At 38.4% G+C, this 21771-nt stretch overlaps 1 protein-coding gene across 1 annotated transcript in view; it reads right to left on the bottom strand.

Annotated features, from left to right (window-relative positions):
* LOC134425697 (collagen alpha-6(IV) chain-like) overlaps positions 1–21771 on the bottom strand; it is a 108541-nt gene that overhangs the window by 85900 nt on the left and 870 nt on the right. The window lies entirely within an intron of this gene.

Below are 21771 nucleotides of genomic sequence, written 5' to 3'. Positions count from 1 at the left end.
CCCACCTCTTCAGAGGCAGCAAACTGTGAGTCTGTGAAGGGTCAGAAGAACAGCAGAGGGTGCTTTTCTGTCAGAACAATAAACTGATCTGCCTGACCATCTAACCAACTGATCCAGCAAAAGGGAGGCAGGAAACCACAATCAGGACACAGGGTAGCCCACACTTAGATAGGATTAAGTGCAATGTAAGGCTGCACTTCATAGAAGATAGGGGATACAAGGTTTGAATTTAAGTATTCAATTGTATTTACTTCTCTCACTTTGATGGGCTCAGATCCTCGTGGGATTAGTCTTTTTCTTTGCTGGGTGCACTGGCATGAAGGGCAAAGAATCTGACCTCACTAAAGATTTGCAAGCACTTGTGAATCCTGCATTCAGAGGGGTCAATGGAAACTTCTGACAGACTCCAACAGAGGCGAGATTGAGCTTGTTACCAAAATGTCCTTCTCAAGCAAATTCAAATGCCATTTTATCTGGTGACTGAGTACTGGCTGTGTCTCAAGGCAGTATTTTGTACTGTGTGCCCAACCCTAAGTTGATATTTAGAGAAAGCACCTCGTACATGCACCAGAAATTGTAGTCTATATATATATATATACACACAAAACTATAGATATAAAACTACCAAAACATTTTCCACAGAGCCCACATTTTCAATTTATGTGTAAGAACCAGCCACGAACAAGACTGAAATGTTATTTTGAGGGTACCTTCATGTTTACCAGGACCAAGAGAGGATCTGTGGATTTTAAACACAGAACTCCACAAACACAGTCTATTATTGGAAAGAAGTAGTTTACATACTCAGCTCCATGCTTCCTTTTTACCTCTTATTTATGATCAAGAAATTAAAATAATTTGCCATCTCTTGCACTTGTTACACTGCTGCTCCAACACTTGGAATTTCCTCACAGCCATCTCCTGCCAAAGCACAGCAAAGAGCCACAACTACTCAGTTCTCAGTATGGGGAGGTTTAGACCCTGTTCAGTGTTACTTTCTTCCCATACTGTGAGAGACTTCCCATTTCATTTCAATCCATAGCAAAAGCCATGCAGGGAAGGAGCAGGGGGTGTACCTGACACATGAGATGTCTGGGCAAACATGCTAAGGAAGGAGCTGCAGGGCAGCAATCACTGCATCCATGCACTCCAGTCTATGGTCCCACAAAATTAACTGTGCTCTGGAGGGACTATTGGTGCTGTTAAAAGACTGGAACAACAGGACTGCTTATGCTGCTCTTTCCTGCACAGAATTTTAATATAAAGACTACATATGATAGAGGAGCATATTTCCCAGCAATGCATTAGCTACTAGGCCATCAGAGTCGTCATTATAAGGCAGTAAATAATTATATTGAGATTGATAAACTTCCTTGCCTCAGCTGTTGGAAGCTAAGCCAAGACTAAACACATTTGTACAGCACTAGTAAACTTTCACCATTTGAATAGCTTTCCTGTTATTGTCAAACATTTAAGCAAATAATCCTTCTGACTGACCATATGGCAGAAGGACAGCAGCCCAGAGAGGCAGCACTATGAGAGAGGAATTTCACATGTCAGTACACTTTTGTAGGGGCCTCTCACAAAGCAAGGAACAGCCAGTCCTTGTAATGAAAGTTCCAAAAATGTCATTTTAAGAACAAAGTGATCTGGCCTATAGTCCTGCTTAACACCCTCTCTTTATAAGCAGATGTTTGAAGGTCACATTATATCCTTTTATAAACTAAATCACAATAGTAATGTTCCTTCATTTCGCAACTACATTTGCAAAGCCAACGTTTTAGCACTCTACTGAATCTTAACCTGCTTGTGGATCTGGGGTCTTTTAGATTCTGGTTGCAGTCTGTAAGACTTAAGCTTGCTGGATATAGGACATTTACACAAACTGGGCATACACAGGTTCCTATAACCTAAAAGTGTCCCCACAAGTACCAAGGGAGCCAGCTGATGTTGCATGGCTACTCTTGGTTATATCTGAGAAGTCACAGTGACCAAATGTTCCTAAGGTCTGGAAGATGCAAATCTCACTCCTGTCTGTACACAGAACATGTGACAGCCAACTCAGTGTCTTTCTTTATGACTTAGCCTGACACTTCAGTGCTCTGTCATCTGAAGGCTAGCATATGATTTGCTGAAGCATCACCAGAACTACATTTCTCCACAGTTTTGCAATTATGCTCTACTGTTTTATCTTGTAGAAGATAAGTTTTAGCACTGTCCAGATCCTTAAACTGCATTAAAAGCTCTACCTACTGCACAAATATCTTAGCTGGATTTTTTTCCTCTCCTCTGCAAATGCTGTTTCTAATGGTTAATTTCAGAATAGCTACAGAAATGATCTTGCAGAAATCAGAGCTGTCAGTGTGAAATCAACATGCAAATGCAGCATAAGGACAACATCATTAAGGACAACATCAGTGTCAAGCACAGTTAAATGTTTAAAATTTCGTTTCCTGGCAAAATGTTTTTTCATACACAGCATCTGCTAATACTCAGAGCTTAAAGTATACTGGAAATACTATATACTTCATCAGTGTTAGCCAACAGCTTTTCATCACCTTTATCACTATTCCCATTGACAGCTGCAGAGTGAAATACAGAGGGACATTAGCAAAATTACTAACACTGCTCCCACAACCAAAACTCTGATTTTTTTAATTTCAGCTTGGCACATGCATTATGACACAAGGTTGTTTCTCTTACAGTAGACCATCTTCAAAGACTTGTTTTATGTCAGCAATGTGAAGCAAACTAGTGCTTTTAGAAAACAGGAACAGATGAGATGTAAACAATGACGAGAACACATCTGAGAACATATCTAAAGAGACCACACTACAGAAATTTACATTCATTCACAGAACAAGGTTATTCACTTTCCTCCCACCCACAGTTTGATTAGGCCAATTCTGCCTTTATTTGTACATATATATTTTATGTCTCTAAACAAATATATGGTGTCATTGTTAGAGCAAAGTAAACAGAATTCTGTCAGGGATATCTGTTATAATTGCTCTTTGTTTTTTCAGTTTGGAATTTAAACAGCATGTTTAAAGAAGACAGCACCAGGAGAGTTTTACAAACTCTGACATTTTAAACAGTGAAGACTGTTTACCTGAAGACTCCAGGCCTCTTAAATCATAACATCTCCCCACTCAGCTCAATGGACTATGGGAACAACTGGATGTTCTGTGACTTCTACCCACCTTGAATGCAGCAGAAGAAATCATGTCATTGAAGGCAGAAGCACAAGAATATAGGGAAATGCTAAGGTATCTTTGACCATGATTGAAAGATTGCATACCAGCAGTTGAAATGTGTTGATTTTAGATCTTTTTAACACCAAAAAAATGGCCAAAAAAACCCCCAAGGTAATATAGACAGGATTCCACTTCCCTGATACTCTTGAAGAATTCATGGTCCTTTGAACATTCTTTCTGAACATTATTCTTTACACATGAAATAAAATATAGGGAGCAAAATTTGTCAATAACAACACCAAGTATCAATGCCTGTCATAAATCAATGTATTTAGAGGTACTCACCACAGACACATTAACCTTGATTTCACTAGGAGAGCTCTAGATTCTTACTGCCAAACACTTGGACACAATCTTGTCTGAACATTATATGTTCCTCCCAATACTCAGGTTGTTCTTAGAAAGTACTTTTCCAAAATGTCAAGAGAGCCAGGGAAGGCAAGGGTGACACAGCTCAGCTGGCCTCCTTATTCCTGTCTCTGACACAGATATATATATTTGCATGAAGTCTTGGATCCAAGTTCACAACTGATGCCAAGCATGGACTCAAGTCAACACAACCAAGAACACATGTGGCTCATTTTCCTAATTCAGCCTCGTGTTTGTTTTGAGTTGTTTGACACTCACATATTCAGAGCAGAATATAGAAAACTATTTAGTGTATCCTTGCATATCTTGTTATATTACAGTACTGACAGCATAGAGCAAATAAGAATGGTCACTTTTTTTTGTACAAGACCACAGTTCTACTCATTACAAAACATGTCACCATGATGTAATGGGTCATTTAAATCTACACAAGGCCAAACAATCTCTCAGTATTATTTATCTGAGCAACTCCCCAGAGTTGCTATACATAAGCCCCTTTAAATTTAGTAACTATGAGCAGAGACAAATTTATCTCTTAAGAGATCTAAATAACAACGAACATATGAGTCTGGCATTAGTACAGGTCAGCAAAATACCAAAATAGACCAGGAGGGAGCCACCTCACAGCTTGGGCACTGCAAACCACCCCTCCCTGTTCTGTGCTCAGGAAAAACTGTTAGGATGGTACATACAGAAAAAGCAAGAGCCAGACCACAAAGAATGTTCAATTTTTCACATACCTAATATCTAAAATGTTAAAAACATGTACTCATTCCTCATGTGGCTTAAACCAGAATTTTGACTGACATTTCTTTAGTTATTCTATACAACCTTCACCATCAACCTATGGCTTATATATGTTGATCTGCATTCATAAGATCTAATTGAATGTAAACCATCAGCTTCAATTATTTTGTATTCAGAGGTATTTTTCAAAAGATGCAGTTCCCAGGTTTCACATCCCTCTGTAAAGGTCAGAATGAAAAGGAAATAAATAATTTATACTAAAAGGGAAAATAAATTGCCCATAGTTTGTGAAAAGAAACATGTAGGTCTTGATCTTGTCAGATTCCTAGGAGAGCAAAGGTAGCCTACATTGTCTAAGGCATTTTCATGTCAGATTAGACATATAAGATCTGTGTGAATAATTGTATTTTGATAGTAACAGTACTGTCTTCTTAATGGACCTATTAAAAATGGAAATGTTCAAATCACCCTCTGCTTTTCATACTTCGATTCCAAAAATAAGAGCAGAAGCACCTACCTAAATTTTAAGAAGAAAAGAAAAATTGTACAGGACTAAAAAGAGCTCAATATTGGCAATAATATTTTGATAACATCCAAGTGTCAAGGTTTTAACATATGCAGGACTGGCCTGAATGTGAATCCTGATTTTCTCATTGGATTTTTCCCATGTTCAGGAAGAGCTCTTGCTGCTGGGAGGAGATGGACAAGACTCCTGACCCCTGCTCCTGCACTTGCTTAAAAGGGAGGGCAAAGGTCACACAGAAGGAAAAAGGTTTTAATCGTTCAGTGGAAGGGCAGATGTAGGTTGGAATTTAGCTGGAGGGAGGGAAAAGAGATGGGAAAGAAAAAAAAAAAAAGATCATTCAATCTGCTCACAGCTCTTCTACAAATGCTGTTATATGAAACTCATTTGCAAGGCTTTCAGGATTGAAGTTCTTGCTGGAAATACTGTACTGGCACTTGTAATAAAAATAAATAAAATAGCTTCTCCATTCCCATAAACAGCTATTGCATCTCTCTAGTTAGCCTAACTCCCAAATTCACCCACCTCACTCTCAGCTGCCAAAAGTGCTGCAGTTTTCACTGCATTCCCCAGGACACAGACTTTCTTTTGACCTTCAGATCTGCAGTCAAGTTCATCTTCTATCATTCTCCCTCTAGGATAAGTAGATGCATCTCCCTAAGAGATGACTCTCTGCTGCTTCCCATTTTCCCCTCTAAGTAGGACAGCTACAAACCTTGCTGCTCTAGTTTGCAACTATTGCTGAACTTTGATAATTCTTTAAAGAAGGAACAAAAGCTGGCCAGAAGTTCAGAGATGCAGGATCAGAAAACATTTCCTAGGGTTTGTCAAAAGAGGAGCACAGGACTGAAAGCTCCCTCTTTCCACTTCTGGTGTGTGTTTCCATGAAGCATTCACTGCACTCACGTTGTGCAGGAGCTGGAGTTCAATATCCTGCCTTGCAGCAGGTGGTAGGATGACCCTTTACAGGCTTATTACTGTCCCACAGTATCAGCAGCTTTTTTCTAGTCTCACTCACCACTAAAAAGGAGAGAGACAACAAACTGCCCTTGGCAACCCTCCAAGCTCCATTAACAAAGATGCACAGCACAGCATATGGAATTTAAGCTGGCCTTTCAAAATAGTAGCCAAAAAGAAAGTTCCTTCTTATTCACCTGGAAGATATGTGCTAAGTTTCTGTATTTATAAGTAATTGTGGTGGCTTAAAACAAGAACCAGCTGTTTGGAGGCTCAGTGAGGGAACTACAATTGCTCTTCACTCTCATTTTGGACACTAGCTTGTGTCCAAAATTTCAGGGGCAGCAGGGCTTAAATTTCTGGCCACACAACATACCAGAAAAAGTTCAGAAGAAAAGATCTGTTTTCTTTATAAACAACAGTAGTTGCTCATAGCCAGCACAACATTAACAAATATAATACAATAAAATTATTTCATGTGTCTGAAACATGCCTGGTTATGTATTTTACAGGTATCTAGATAGTTAAAGAAATACAGAAAGCAAAACCAACGCTGTATGATTCTCCTTCTGTCAAATTACTGTATTAAAGAAATACTATATATTTTCCCATTCACAAACAGCATTGGTTTATCCTCTTGTTATCATGTAATGTAATACAATCACTACTGAACCTAAGCGGTGAGGGAAATTCCTGCATTTAGTAATAATTAAAGCCTTGATATCCTTCACTGACTACAAGCTAAGAGAAGAATTTCACAAACAGTTGTTGAGTATTGTGACACAGGAGCATGACACCTTCACTTGGACTGAAGAAGGAACATTTTTGTTTCTATATTTTCCTTACAAGGTCCACAAATACAGAGATTTGCAAAACATCCCAGAAGGAAGCCGTCATTAAATACTTAATTTCTTGCACATTATATGATATTTGATTGCTTTCTTAATGGTTAGAAAAGAAAAAGAGAGGGGGAAAAGGGCAAAAAAAGGGCTCACTAGTTATGAAATCCCTCCGTGAAATTATAAGCAGCAAGCTGTTTTCTAATTAATTCTGGTCCAAAAACTACTCCTGAATCCATGACCGATAACAAATCCTTATTTTAAAGACTGACTATTAAGTTACTCTTGAGGGAGAGATCCAATACTGTTAAAATATCTTAGAGAAATGTGTTTAGATATATTTTGATTTGTTATGACAATAGTGACCACAACCTTTGCCTTGACATGAAGGAATGTGTGTATCTCACAGGAAAGTTGCAACCTTTTGCACCTAACCCCAGCTCACAAATCCCAACCTCAGCACAACTGTGTTGTCATAAGAAACTTCACCAGAAGCAGAAGTGATAGAACAGACAGGGCTGGGAATTAGCAGGAAGCATTTCTATCTCAGACCATCCTGAGCTATCAGGGGCTCTGATGACTTAGACTTTCTTTCAGATGAGATAAAAGCCAGAGGTCCTAGCATCTGGCGACCATTAGGAAGTTAGAGATATTGGAGTTATTAGACACTGAATCCTGGTCATATTCCAAGACAAATAAGTTTATTCAGCCTTCCTAAAAAATTCCTCACTGTTTCAGAGAAAATCATATATTCTTCTAGCACCCCAAAGGTGCTGTGCAATGTTTATTGGTATGCTGCAAAACAAACCTTTTGGTTTGCTAATACTGCAGGAATACACTGCACTCCACAATGGCAAAACACTTGTTTCTTCTATTTTATCTGTTGTCTGATAATGGCTATATTAGGTTTTGTTACCAATATAACTACCCTGAAGCCCCATTTTCCAGAGTGATGGAATATGGACAGGCTGCCCACCCTGCACTGGGACCTACAGAAATAGTTTAGATGGATGAAATCCTTTAGAGGTTCTGGGAGTATCATTGCAAGGAAAGAATAGGTGCCCAGCTGTGCTGTGTCCCATCCTCCTGCAGATCTCTCATGTACACCCACATGCCAGTTTACAAGTGTGCACACTATGAAAAACAATCTTTGTGTCAGAGGTGAGCACTGACATTCCTCAGGTCAGTCAGTCATCTGACCTTGGTGCTCACAGAATTCCCTCTCTTCCCATCCTCCTTTGGTCATAAAAGGACTCAGGTTATTAATGGTTATGCTCCAAGTCATGCCTCAGTTAAATGGATAAATTAGCTCCAAAACTAGACTGGCTAAATATCCTCTTCTCCTTTAAGCTTCCTCTAGAGATCAAAAGTGTCAGTGAGAGGTACTGAATAATCTGGATATGATGTCAAATTCACCCCAAAAATTCTTTCCACCTGCCATTACTGTTCTTTGAGATTCCCAGGAGGTCAAAACTAAGCAATAGCTGTATATAAACATACACCCACACAGATTTTTACTTGAATCAAGTATAATAACTTTGGACACTCTAATGTTAGTCTGACCCAAAGATTACAACCCTGATTAATTTCTGTATTTATAAGAGGAGTGTGCAATGTTCTCAGAGTGAAAAATGAGATGTCTTTTCTGGCTGGGGCAGATTTTCCCTCAGTAAATGAAATAATTTGATGTTTTCAAGAAGACTGATGTTTCTGTTGTTGCAAGGAAAAGAAGAGAATGATTCTTTTGGATCATTGACTCAAAAGATTTATGATCTGAGCTATCACATCAACAATCAGCTTAACAATAAAATCCTGTTGCAGAAAGGTTCCTTTTTTATGGTCCCTATTTACACAGCAGTAGCATAAAGCACAGCTGTGCTCTGAGATCACTATCCTGCCACAAGACTGAGAGAGAACAGTTTTGGGAGCAACAACAATTGTTTCCAAGACTTTTCACAGCCAGATGATTACCAACACCTTCCTACTGCAGTGATTTTAAATTAAAATCAGTCTTGAAACTCCACTTCGATACCCTGAACAACATGGAGCTCAGGTATTCTCCAGGTTTTTAGAGACAGAGAAGCTGCCATCCTTAACTAGAATAGCAGAGGAAGCTGTGTGTACACAGTTTCTTAAACAGCAGCAGCACAATTCTACAGTTGGTGTGATGAGACTGCCCCTTGCTGAGCAATATTTTCCCAGGATTTCTTTAGGTTTCACACATATCTGGCAGGTTGCAAATCTTTTAAAGTAGGATTGTATTTCAACTCTGATTTTTCATGTATGAGAGCACACTAGGGTCAGATGTGGTGACCTGAGTTCACAGGTGGGAGCATTACAAACCAAGATAAACATGCAAGAAAGTTCACAGCTCCACAAAGTTGGGAGTTCCAGAGAAAAAAGTATTCCATGGAGATACTCAAATCTCAGATTTTTAACAAAGCTGATACAAGTACTATCTAAAGGGTATTTTTGAAAAGTAAAATCTGAATAAGATTGCATGCTCTGGACTTCTGATAAGTGCTAGATTTCCTTCCTCTAACCACAAGAAAAACAATTCACAGCTATCTATACTCCCACAACATTCATCTCACAGACAAACCTGCTGTGACAGGCGCAAGGCCTACACTTGCCGTGGGAGAAATAATATCTGAGCTAAAAATTCAGCTGTGAAGTGATCCAAACATGAAGTTCCTAACCTCCCCCCATGAGAGACAAACAGCAACTTCCCACTGCAGAGCAGGGGCTGCACATTGTACACCCTGACACCCCGCAGGCTCCTTTGTGGGCCGGAATACATTAATAAGGGCAAAAGGTTATTTTCCAGCAAAGTTTGTAAATTAAATTCTATAGAAAACCAAACAAAAGGTTACATGAGTGTTCATTTATCTACGAGCAGTGAGCTCAAAAGAAAATATTTCATTTCAGATTTTGCCAAGGTGTCCTAACAATGGCAGCTTATATACCACAGGTACTTTGCAAAGAAGACTAAATTAATTAATATCAAGTTTCAGCCAAATGTATGACCTGGGAAAGGTTTCAAATTAGTTTTTTCACTGAATTAATTTCAGCTAAGACATTTGATAAAAACAGCATGGAAAGAGTAACTGAAAGAAAGAACATACTTTATTTGATTACTTTTAAAGCACACAGGCTTGCAGAGTGGCACAAATGGGAAATAAAGAATGAATTAAGATTACCCAATTTATTTAGTTAGATATGTTATCTTGTATTAAGATATAAATTGTCCAACTTATTGGTATTTAACTCAGCTACAGAAATATTCCCTATTTGCACCAAATCCCACACAGAACTGCCAAAAGGACACAGCAGAGGCATCCCCCTGCCCTCCATCCTCCCTCCATACACGTGCACCCACTCCAGGCCAGGCACAGCCTCTGCTGGGAAATGCCAACAGCAAACAAGATTCCTGACACCTGGCAGGCTTCTCTGCTGGAGTTTCTCACTCCATTTAACAGCTTTTCTCCTCCCACTCCAGCTCATCCAAACACACAGCAATTAAAAACACTATTTAGAAAAGGCTCAAGCAATTACTGCCTGTTAAAAACTGAACTTTGTTCTGAACACTTAACTGGTGCCCAGTGTGCATCAAATATGATATAACCAAAATAGCAGATTCTGCAGGCCAGAAAATATGATTTATATTTTTCTTTCCTGCTGTCCAACTCTGACCTTTCTAAACAGATCTCCATCCAGCTTGTCAGATATCCTAATCAAACAGGTCCAGGTGCCAATTACTTCCTGCAAAGATGCAGCAAACCACAGAGCTGACAGGTCTGAGATAATCCAGTCTCAGGAAAACCATCTCCTGATTTCCTCTTCTGATTTCCTCACCAGTGCTTAAGTCAAACATCCAGATGTTACATGACAGGTCCCTACAGGCAAGCACCTGACCTAAAAGCTGAGGAAGAAACCCTGATACTTTAAAGAGAATTTTGTTTTCTCCTGGTTTCCTCAAATAAGCTTTAGGGATAGAAACTGATGTTTTATTTTATATATTTAAAAAATAGCATGTGTTACTGTTAAAACGAGAGCTTTCTAAAGCTAGTAGAGTTAAGACACTAAATCCTTGGTGCTCTTAAACCCAACCCTGCTGTAATACAAGGAAAAATGTGGCATCACCTGTATCCCTGTGCAAAATACTATATTACCTCATGGTTTTATTTACATTATGCCTTTATAATTTGAACAAAATAACACTAACTTTGTTCTGCTTCTTTACACAGATGCTATTTGCTTGGCACAGTCTAATTTTTTAAGTGATACTAATTTCTAGCCAGCCTCATGGCACCTGAGTGGAATACATGCAAAGAAAAGAACAAGATTTAGGTAAAGTTTTCAGTTTTGTCAAATTAAAACTGAAATTCAAACCTGCATTCAGATCAGTTTTTACAAAATATATATTTTCTATATTATTATCATAATTCTCTATTAATACATATTAGAAAAGCTAGTAGATTAGTTATGAAACTCAAGAAAGAAAAATACTTGAATCACCTTAGGAACTTGAGGAAAACACAAATAAGTGCTCATTCAATTCCCCACTAAATTTGTTTGAGTGTTACCAACAGTTACCTGCCTTGAGGCATACCCTCCCCTCTGGGAGCAGCCCCCCCCAGCACAATGACTTCAAAAAAAGAAGAAATACATGCAATTTTTGATAAACAGGCATACAAACCACTGGAGCAGTATGATTATTTTACAGATAGCTACAAACATGGTATGGAGCATTTAAGAAAGTTACACAAAGCCATTCATCAAGCTATATTGATAATATAATCTAGGATTCTTTATCCACAATCTTCTTTAAGTCCTCATGTTTTATCTACAAAATGCTAGCTTCCTGCCCTAATCATAAAATATCTGATAGAAGTCAATATCCTGCTGCAGTTTCTTGATACCATCACACAGGAATTAAGAGATTTCAGGCTTATCAAGAGCAGAGGCTGCAGTGGTTATAAACTGAGCAAGCACAGTAAATTTCACAACTCTGTCAAGCAATTGAATGAATTGTGGTGGTTTCATCTTACAGAGATAATCTGGTTCCAAACAGAATTTGAATTCCTTTCCCATAGTAGCTTTACGATGAATTTAATGGAAGCAGTTCAGCACTTCGGTGCAACTTTTTGGAGATACAAGTTGACACTGGTGCGGCTTTGATACAGCGTGAGGTAACATCTAAGTGGGCAGGTTGAAGATGCCACTGACATTCGATATAGAAGGAAAATCAGCATTACTCATGCCAGACACTAAATAAAATTCCAAAAGAAGGTGAGGCCCCCAGTGACACACTAAGTAAGCTGCAGACTAAATTCTCAGTGACCTCAATTGAACACAGCGGCCAGAGTACAACTGACAGCAGGGTAAGTGCTTTGCAATCGACTTCACCTTTCTCACAACCACATACACAGCCTTTAAGGGTCATACAAAGCACTTCTACTGCCTATCTAGAAAAGTATCCACCTTCTGAAAAATTAAAGAACAACATTCTTTGCAAAGACTAATCCTGCTTTTCACTTTTTAAAACAAAAGCAGATAAGGAAGTGCTGTAAATCTGAGATCTGTGAGCTGCTGGGCTGCAGAAAGGCCCCTCTAAACAAGCATGTCGTGGAGCTAGTCTGTACCTGTGCCTCACTGCACATTCCTCTGGCTAAGGAATTTAGGCCTGAAACCTGGTACCCCTCTGCCCTCCTCTGAGTGAGTTCATAACACCAGAATGAAGGGGAGGGAAGGAACTTTCTCAATGGAATTTCTTTAATGGAAATTAAAAGAACACATCTTGATGAAACAGATGCTTGAAGTATTTTGTCTGGTTATTCACAAAGAATACTTATTATTATATATAGAAAACACAGAACCACTTGAGGAAAATTTATCTCTGGTAAATTCAATGTTACAATATAATCCAAATAAAATCTGTAGCCAATATCACTGCACAAAGATGTCTGGGCTGACAGTCTTCTCTGCAGAGAAAACTGTAAAACAATCACTCCAAATGTGGACAGTAACTTAGTAAAAAATAAAAACTTCAACTGAACAACCAAAAAAACCCTTCAAGTTGCCTTTTCATAGCCTTTCTTTACTTCTATCCAAAATACTTGGTAAATACTTTGGTTTGTGATTCATAAAGCATCCTTTAATAGAGCTGAACAGTTATAGCAGCACTGGGGAGCCCATATAGATATTAATTAATCCTACTATACCACTGACAGACTGTGATTAAGACTCACTAGCTGGATTTTAAACCTTGCCCCTCCTCTCTGAAAGACTTGCAGAACTTGGCTGGATAGCACTAGCCTGAAAGATAAAAATCAGGCAGATTCTTTGGAAACTTCACAGTCTCACGCTTGCCCATAGAAGAAAGTGCAATTGAATGGTGAGTCTTTAAGTAGCCATAATTAACTTTTTACTGTTTTGTGCCTCATTGGTTAGAGGTTCAAGCTTTCAAGATCTCCAAAGGCAGATGGTACAAGTCCCTCATTTAGAGAGGAGCCTTAGGGCATACAAAGCACTCGGTGCAACAGTTCAAAGAAGCAAAACTCGATGCATGACTCGAGGCAAAGCCTTCTTCACACATCCAGGACAGTAACACCAGTACCCAGCCTGGCCCAGTGCAAGGACACCTGAAAATCGCCCAGGGGTGAAAGACAACACAGCAACCTCATCAAAGCAAAACCTGCAATTTGGTTCTTTGCATTGCATAAGGAAACAGTGTGAAATCAATTTAATAAATGAACCCTAGAGAAAGGTCGAAACATATCAAATGTTGCTGCAACTTCAACAGGAATGCTCATTTCAGGATTCAACCTATCCTGCAACTCTGCACAGTGGAGGGTCTGCAAACACGTTTACCAAAACGTGCTGTGCCACATGAGAAGATGCTCTGCCCCAGCCCCGGGTTGGTGCAGTCCCAGACTGCAAAACCTCCCGTGTGATTTTCCACAGAGCACTTGAGGCACGGGAGCTCCTGAGACTCTGCTGAAGGCTCCCAGCACTCCACACGTCCCAGGGCCAACACATTCACATGGAAATTGCTCCACTAAGAGATACAGGTCAAACCACAGGCTGGAGCTCACTCTAATTATCTAGGCAGATTCTGGTTTAATCCTAACAAGATTATACATTCACAGAGATTAAGGTTGTTAAAAGTACCACAGAGCAAACCATATAATCACTACACTGAAGAGACCATTAACTATTCTTTATGGTCACCAACTCATTTAACTTTAAAACCTCTGTGGTATTCAAGGAAATTCTCTGTACTATTTGTGGTAAAAGTGGGCTGAAGATCTGACATGTACTTTGGTGACAAGAACACATTTGTTAAAGGAGTGATTTGAAAGCTTCTTCTTTTCATCACCATATTAGCATATTTTCTCCACATTTTTCTTACATCATACACCTTTTCAAGTCACAGCAAAAAGCCAAGCACCGTATGTAGAAAGAGATTTCATACCCTGTTTTAGCTTACGCCAAAGCTACTTTATTACATTAAAAATGCACTACCCTGCCTTTGTAAAAATGATCACAAAGTTTACAAGAAGAGACAGCTGTTAAAAAACGTGTTTCTGATGAAAACAGACAGAAAACTTTTGCTAAATAGCAAGCAATGTGTTTGTGTCACATCTATTTCCCTAGCAGAGCAAAAAACACACATTTCCAAATCACCCCAGAACAAAGCACCTTACTTCTGGCACCCAGGGCTGACTAGAAATCACCTCAGTCATCCCACGAGACCAAGACACAGCACACTTCTATCATTTCTGGTAATAAAGGCTCAGCATTTTCTATACAAAATGCTCTAAACACTGCAGTGCAACCCAGGACCTGCCAAGCTCACCTTCCAGCCAAATCCCCACTTCATATGTGCTGCACTTCATGGAGAGGCCATTTACAGAGATACACTGATTACACAGATAATGTTCCAACTTTTCAACCCCTCACACACACTTGGATAATAGTCTAAAACTTCACAAGGCTGAAGCTGAAAGCCTACAGGCTCCTTTTATGGAAAAGTCTGAAGAGTACTATAAATTCTTAATTTTCCAAGCTTGCTTTTTGTTCCTGCAGGCTATGTTCTTCCAGTTGAGTTACACCCTGCTTTGTGGATAGCTTTAATCATCCAAGTACAATACAATGATTCACCTTCCTATTGTTTTGATGTGTTTCTACTACAGTAGTAGTAATAATTCCAAGTTGCTTTTAAAGAAAGTTTTTAAAATATACATTTTACAAAGCAAGTGGCATCTGCACAATACTTCACAGTAAAAGTTATATAAGGAGAACTATTACAACTTTAAAATGGTCCTGCTCCTCTTTGGGAAAGTCAAGCTATTACTCAGTGTGTCATTTCATCTATTTAACTTTGTTTCAGTAATAATGTGTTACAGTACATTTATACGGGCATTTCTAAAAACATGACTTGCCAACATACAAATTCTAAACAGACTTCAAGTACTAAGAGTAATAGTTTCATTACTTCTTTTACAATTTTATCATTTTCTGAGGAAACTTTTTGGGTTTAAAAATTCTTTTAAGCATTTTTTCATGTCCACAGAAAGATACCTTACTACTTGTGAGGGCATGACCTTATTAAAAAATTAATAACTCCAAAGATTCAAACAAATGGATAAGGAATGTAAGAAATTGATTTGAAAACACTCTAATATGTGAGCAGGTAAAGGACATGCAGCAATTTTTAAAAGTTGGGAAAAGAAAAGCACTGACTTGTCACTATTCAGAGCTTTAAAGTGATGCTGCTAGCAAAAAAGAGTTGGTGACATTTAATTTGTGGAGATTTGAAGAAGCACAGGAGCATTCATAAGTCTATTTCTGCTTAACTTCACTTTCATTTTCCTCTCCTCTGATTTTTAGGTCAAAACCAACCCCTCCAAACAGTGCTAGAAATTAACTGATGCAGTTGGCTTTCAGCTTTGTACAAACACTTCATCCTCATCTCTAGAAAGCTGCAGGTTTTATCTACCAGCCAAAAAAATATGCTAAGAAAACAGTTTATTTTGCTGTTGCTACCTTGTTTCCAACCTTTCTTCTTCAATGGGAATAGAAAAATGACAAATATGCAAAAATGAAGAAAATTAAATGTTAGTTTCATATCTTACTTCTATGTATTGCCTTTTCTAGCTAGCTGCCAAGGAGTCCAGCTACAACACCCAGCTGACCTGTGCCATCACACAGGGGTCTTGCCAGATGCTTGTGCCAAGCATGGAATTGTTTGCTCCTCCACTAACAGGGAAAGCAAGGAACATTAGGTGCAAACCTCTCAAAGAGATTTGTGCAACTGAGATTCCTGGGTAACAGGCACTGACACGTCCTCACGCTGCTGGGAGTGAGGCATCAGAGAAAGCACTGCAGGATTAACAGCAGCGATCCTGGCAGCCTCCCTGGCTATTAAAGCACAAAGGAGACACAGAAAGGCAGAGCAGCTCATGAGCACGTTGAGGCAAGGGCTGGAGGCTGTATGAAGTACAGCAGATTCCAGCCAAAGAGGAGAAAGCAGAGCAGTGAGTGAATGAGGCAAACTCAGAATACAGTAGCTATTGACATCTCAGTGGGCTGAAGCAAATCAGACCAATTTGGTTCACAGAGTTGATTCTCTCAGTGTTAAGGTAACCAAGTGAGTAGAGACTATGCAAACTGGATGGTGCTGGCTCAGTGGCCCCAAGAGGTTGACACAACCAAAGCTAATCAAAATTCTGCAGAAACAACAAGGGAAGCACAGACCAGAGGGATGTCTGCAGCTTTGTATGCATTTGGGTGTGAGCAGCATCAGAAGGCCAGCAAAGTCACCTCTGGCCAGCAAGAACTGTTAAAAAATGTGGAAAGTCAAAGAAGAAGCAGATCAATGGAACCATTCCTTTGACTTGGTCTTTATGTTTCCTCTTTGTGTTTCTTCAGACCTGAGGGAAGAGGAAACCATCCTGAAAATATGAACTTGAATTACTAGATTATTGTCAACAACTTTCTAAAGTAGTTAAACTAAACTCTTGGAAACTGCAGCAACACAACTTCCATATAAATCACACCATCAGGGAAGGGAAAATCATATGGAAAGAGTCAAGGCAGGCTGAACTGCAGGAAGCCTGTGCAAAAGGCACAGGAACAAATTATTTGCTTTTCCCATGTATTTTCAGATTTATTGCCTACTCCTCTAAATTTCCTTTTTTGCAGGGTACAGGTAACAAGAACTGCATGATTCCACTTTAAATGCTCTTTCTGTTCACACACGTAAATGGAAATAAGCATTTAAAGCTCAGTCAGGGTTTATAGCTTTTCCAGGAGAGTGAGAGCCTCTCTGAGTTATATGGGCATCTAGGAAAAAAAGAACAAAAAAACCAAAACAAAGCCCCAACCACCTAAAGAAATTAAGTTCCTAATGTCAGGGCCTGATCTCTTTCCCCACTGATCCTCCTCCAATAATAGCCAACACTGCAGTCACTATCAAGACTGCATTTTGCAGGTACCCTCTAACAAGCAATTCAGCCTCCTTCTAATCCCTTTGGAAACACAGACTGACCTTGCTAGAGCAATCCCTCTCACAACTAACAGCTGAGGAGGTTTTATTCTATTTTTTTCCACAATAATAGTCCTTATTTTGAGACTTGAATTTTAGAGAGCTTGAAAATAATCTATCAATGAAAGCTTTAAAAAATTCTTATTTTTATTTCTTAGTCATCATTATAACACTTAAGCTGAGATGCAGGCATTACCAAACCCTACTCATAAAGAGATTCTCTACAGCAAAGATGGACAAAGAGGGGAGAAGCCCCAGCATGAGAGCTCTACCTCCTTTAGGGACACCAGCATAACAACAGCAGTTCTTAAGTCAAGGGAACACAGTGGCTGATGCCAATGATTGTCCACAAGAGGAAATAAAATGGGAAAACAATGCTTCTTCAGGTCACACAGTGCCTCTCACACCTATACAAAAAGAAGCCACAGCCTTAAAAGGATAATGATATCACAAAAGCTCTTCAGAATGCAATCACATGCATTACTTCATTTCATAGCTGCTGTAACCTGACACGACATCTGAGTGCCAAATAAAATCCCACTTGCTCAATTGTCTTCAGCATATAGGAAATATTCAGCAAATAAGCAATTATTTGTTCAAATGGAAAAGTATATTCAGCTTTAAATGAAAATTTCCCCTAAAACGCAATGTCTTAGCAAGAGCTAGAAAATCAGCCCTTTCATCAACAATCAGTTTCTTTTCTTATTAATTCTCCTTATTTTGCTACAGAACCAGAGTAGAATTCTTATTATTTTACCATAGACCTATTGTTATTCAAACTGGACCTTTGCAGAAGGACCATTCTCAATGCAGTACTGAATCTTCACAAACAAGTGCATGCACAGCCATGCATTCTTACAGATTAGAGGCCGCCTTGTCCGGTAAACAAATCCTGAGATTTATATTATTTCTTGATTTCTGAAGACTCCTTCCTTATAAAAGTAACTTTACTGTAGATACTAGTTTTTTTCCCAATAAAGTTTATGGCTACATAAAAATACAGCTGTAAAAGTCAAGTTACAGAAGGGTTGCATACTTACAAATACTGATTAAAATGGCAAAGGAAAGGTCAAAACTTTATAAAAACCTTTTAATGGATAACATCATATTTGCAGAAACTGAATTGGAAAGTGTTACAGTTAGAGCTGCAACTCTGGTTTTAAATATCTATAATTAAACAGATAATTTTTCTGCTCTGTCAGAGGCTCTGGAACAAAATATATTTTTGGCCATTGAAAACAAGGAGTTGAGCTCAATTAAGCTGGTCTAGTACATACTAAAGGAAAAGACACTATGAACCATTTGTATCATAGAGATAAAAACAATAGAAAACATACAGAAAACCTGGGATATATTAAGACATAGATAAATAAGATCACTTGGGCTAGCTTGTCATAAACTAGCAGAGCTTCAGTTACTCAAAATAGAGCAGCCTTCCCAGAACTGGTTTTACACACAGTTTTTGTTTGCCTTACTTGGATACTGAAGATGTTCTGCTGAACAAGATACCAAGTGCTAGGAAAAGGAAGTGGCTCTAGTTAATCTGCACATTTATTAGCTAAAAAACCAAAAAGAAAGAAACAAAACCAAACAAAAAGAGCACAAAACAACAAAAAACTCCACCCAGATTTGAAAGAGTTGCAACAGTACATGAAGTCCACTCACAGAAGAAACCCTACTGAACTCTACCTGAAAGCTCAGTTGTTCCAACAGAACATGTCTGACAATAAGTCCTTACAGTAAATACTGGAAGTACTTCTTTACATCAAAACTAGGTGTGCTCCACTACCTCAACATCAGAAAATCAATAAATGAGGAGTTACCATCCCACCTGTATACCAGGGATGCTCTCAAGGGAGCACAGACTGACTGCAGCTCAGCTGAGAGCTTTGTGAAGGGACATGAATCTCAAATTTCATTACAAGAGGCTGTCTGTCAGTTTAGTGACCATTTTCACCACATGCTCCACCTCACATTTATGACATCCCAGAAACATCAGCAAAACTCCAATTATGCTTTTAAAGTCCCTCTCCTAAAAACTCTGCTTTGCACTGTAGCCTGCAACAGCCTCAGGGGAGGACTGTAATTAGCCAAGGCAAATCCCTGCCTCTCTTGCACTGTTCCAATATTTTGTGTTATCTCCCCTACCTTTGGACAAGCTTTTGTCACTTATCTTAGTGCAATGAACATCTTGAAGACAGCACTACATTGTTGTTGGGTGTTTGCACAGCATCTTGCACTGATGCTCCTGGTTCATTATTAATGAAAATTATTGATAATAAAAGACTAAAACCATGAATGAAGCAGAGCTTCTGGAGGGACTCCAGGGTGAAAACTATTAGGGGGAACTCTTAGCAGCTGGTCTCCAGGGTAACAATCTCTCTCCCAAGTAACCCCATGTGTAACATCCAGTCATCCATGTTTCCAACATTTGCTTCAAGAAAACAGAGATTATGTTACAAGACTAATTTTGTACTGCCATTCAAAACATATAATAATTTATACCCAAGAAAAATAATTATTAACTGAGATATTAATTCAGATACACATTAAAAATCTTATTCTTACAGAAAGGGGGATGACCACATCTCGTAACTCAGACCTCTGAATCAAAGCCAGCTTTGATACAAGATGCTGGCCTGATGCCAGCCACTGGTCATGTCCACAGTACCATTCCTAAAGAGTGCTCAAGAACTTGGAACCACATTTCAGCGATGTTTCTTTTACAACAGGTAAGTTATTGAAATGAGATTGTTTAAAAGAAAAAAAAAATATGGACAAAGTTATAAATTACATGATGTCCAGCACCAAGTTGGCAGTCTCTGTGAATGGTCTTCTAGAAGTTGTTACTACTTAACCTAAAGCTTTAACTTCATTTTATTGACATTATACTTCACCGTGCTCCAGCACTTCAAATTATACACCAGAGATCCATTAAGAAGTGTTTCAGAGATCCTAGTTTTCCTAAAAAAGCTCTGTTTAGTGCAAGTTCAATCACCAGTACTTTTTCTTGACAGCTTACTTCATGCTGGAAGGTGTTTGGATGTGTTTTTAAGTCAGTAAGACCAGAAAGTCAGTTACCAACCTGCTGTATCTGAATTTGACAAAAACATAGTTCTACTCTTTCCTGCTGGCCATGTTTGACAGCATTTTAATAGAAATCATTAAATCCATTATCTGCTTAGACATATAAAGTACTAGGTATTTTATGGAGCTATTTCTGATTCTTCTTCATATATTTAGACTGATTACACAGCAACTAAGATTTTCATTATTTTCTAACGCTGAAGAAAACTCTCAAGGAGACTTAGAATTATCATGTAGATATTAATTTTAATTATTGTGATTGACTTAATTGACAAGAGTCCCTTTATGGGCAGTGAAAGATGTTAAAAAACTAACAGGAATCTGACTGCTTAAGAGATGTTTTCCAACAGGTATGGAGCAAAATTGGAGCAAACAACTGAGTTGTTAGCTACATCTGCATCAATCAGCAATAATTTCACTGCCATATCACATAAATTTATCTAAATGATTGCAAAATGTGGCACATTTGTCTCAAAATAATTTCAACATTTGCCTTTAAAGTACTTGCTTTATAAAAGTCATTTTTACCTAGATTCCACTGCAGTAAGAACTTCTGGTAGAACAGTTCTTGGTTTTGTTGAATAAAACTCTCTAATCTTTTAATCTTTGAGAAGATTAGAGCTTGTAACTACCACCTGATCAGGATGATGAAATTCTACTACTGCAATTGATTATGAAAAATACAAAACATAATCAAGCCTTTCCTATTTATAAAAAGTACAAACCCCTCTGCTATTAAAGCCTTTTCAAAAGATTTCTTCTCAGTTGTACAGAAAATTTATAGATCCCTAAAATTTTAATCAAGAGTAGCAAAAGCAGTAGAAAAACATTGGCTACCAAGTCAAGAACCCATGTTTCAAGTGGTTTTGTTAGAAATCTGTCTGAAGTGGAATCAAAATAAACATGCTTAAAACATATTATACTAACATTCATTCAATATCGTATTTGCACTGTAAAATCCACACCACAAACATTATTGTCCAATCTTAATTTACATTACAATGTAACAAAGAGGTGTTTTTGAACTGCTGACTGTACATCAGTTGGACACTTAATTTAGGCTACAGATTTATTCACTAGTTAAGGGGGCTAACAATTACGGATTCCAGTTGCTGAAAGTCTACTGCAACACCAAAAAAGAAAATGATGAACATTTGAAAAATCTGTAGTCCCCTACTACTCTGTTTAAACAGTAATTAGCAACAGCAAGAGAAAATCCATGTTTACGTCATAAAGTTGTCCAATAGATCATAAAGTCATTGTTTCTGTATACCGACTTAGAATTTAAAAGACATTTACTAATCCATAGTCATGAACGTTGATACAACACTTAAAAGCTTAATCCTTTAATTTCTCCCATCTCCTTCACTTAGTTATGACCTGTTCTGGATTGAATCCCTTGTGAATAAGGACCCAGAGGGTCAGCTTTCACAGCAAGGT

This window comes from Melospiza melodia, chromosome 16 (assembly GCF_035770615.1).
Source record: "Melospiza melodia melodia isolate bMelMel2 chromosome 16, bMelMel2.pri, whole genome shotgun sequence".
NCBI classification, from domain to species: Eukaryota; Metazoa; Chordata; class Aves; order Passeriformes; family Passerellidae; genus Melospiza; species Melospiza melodia.
Note: the sequence above shows the minus strand (reverse complement) of the source record. Positions and strands in the feature narration are given on the sequence as shown.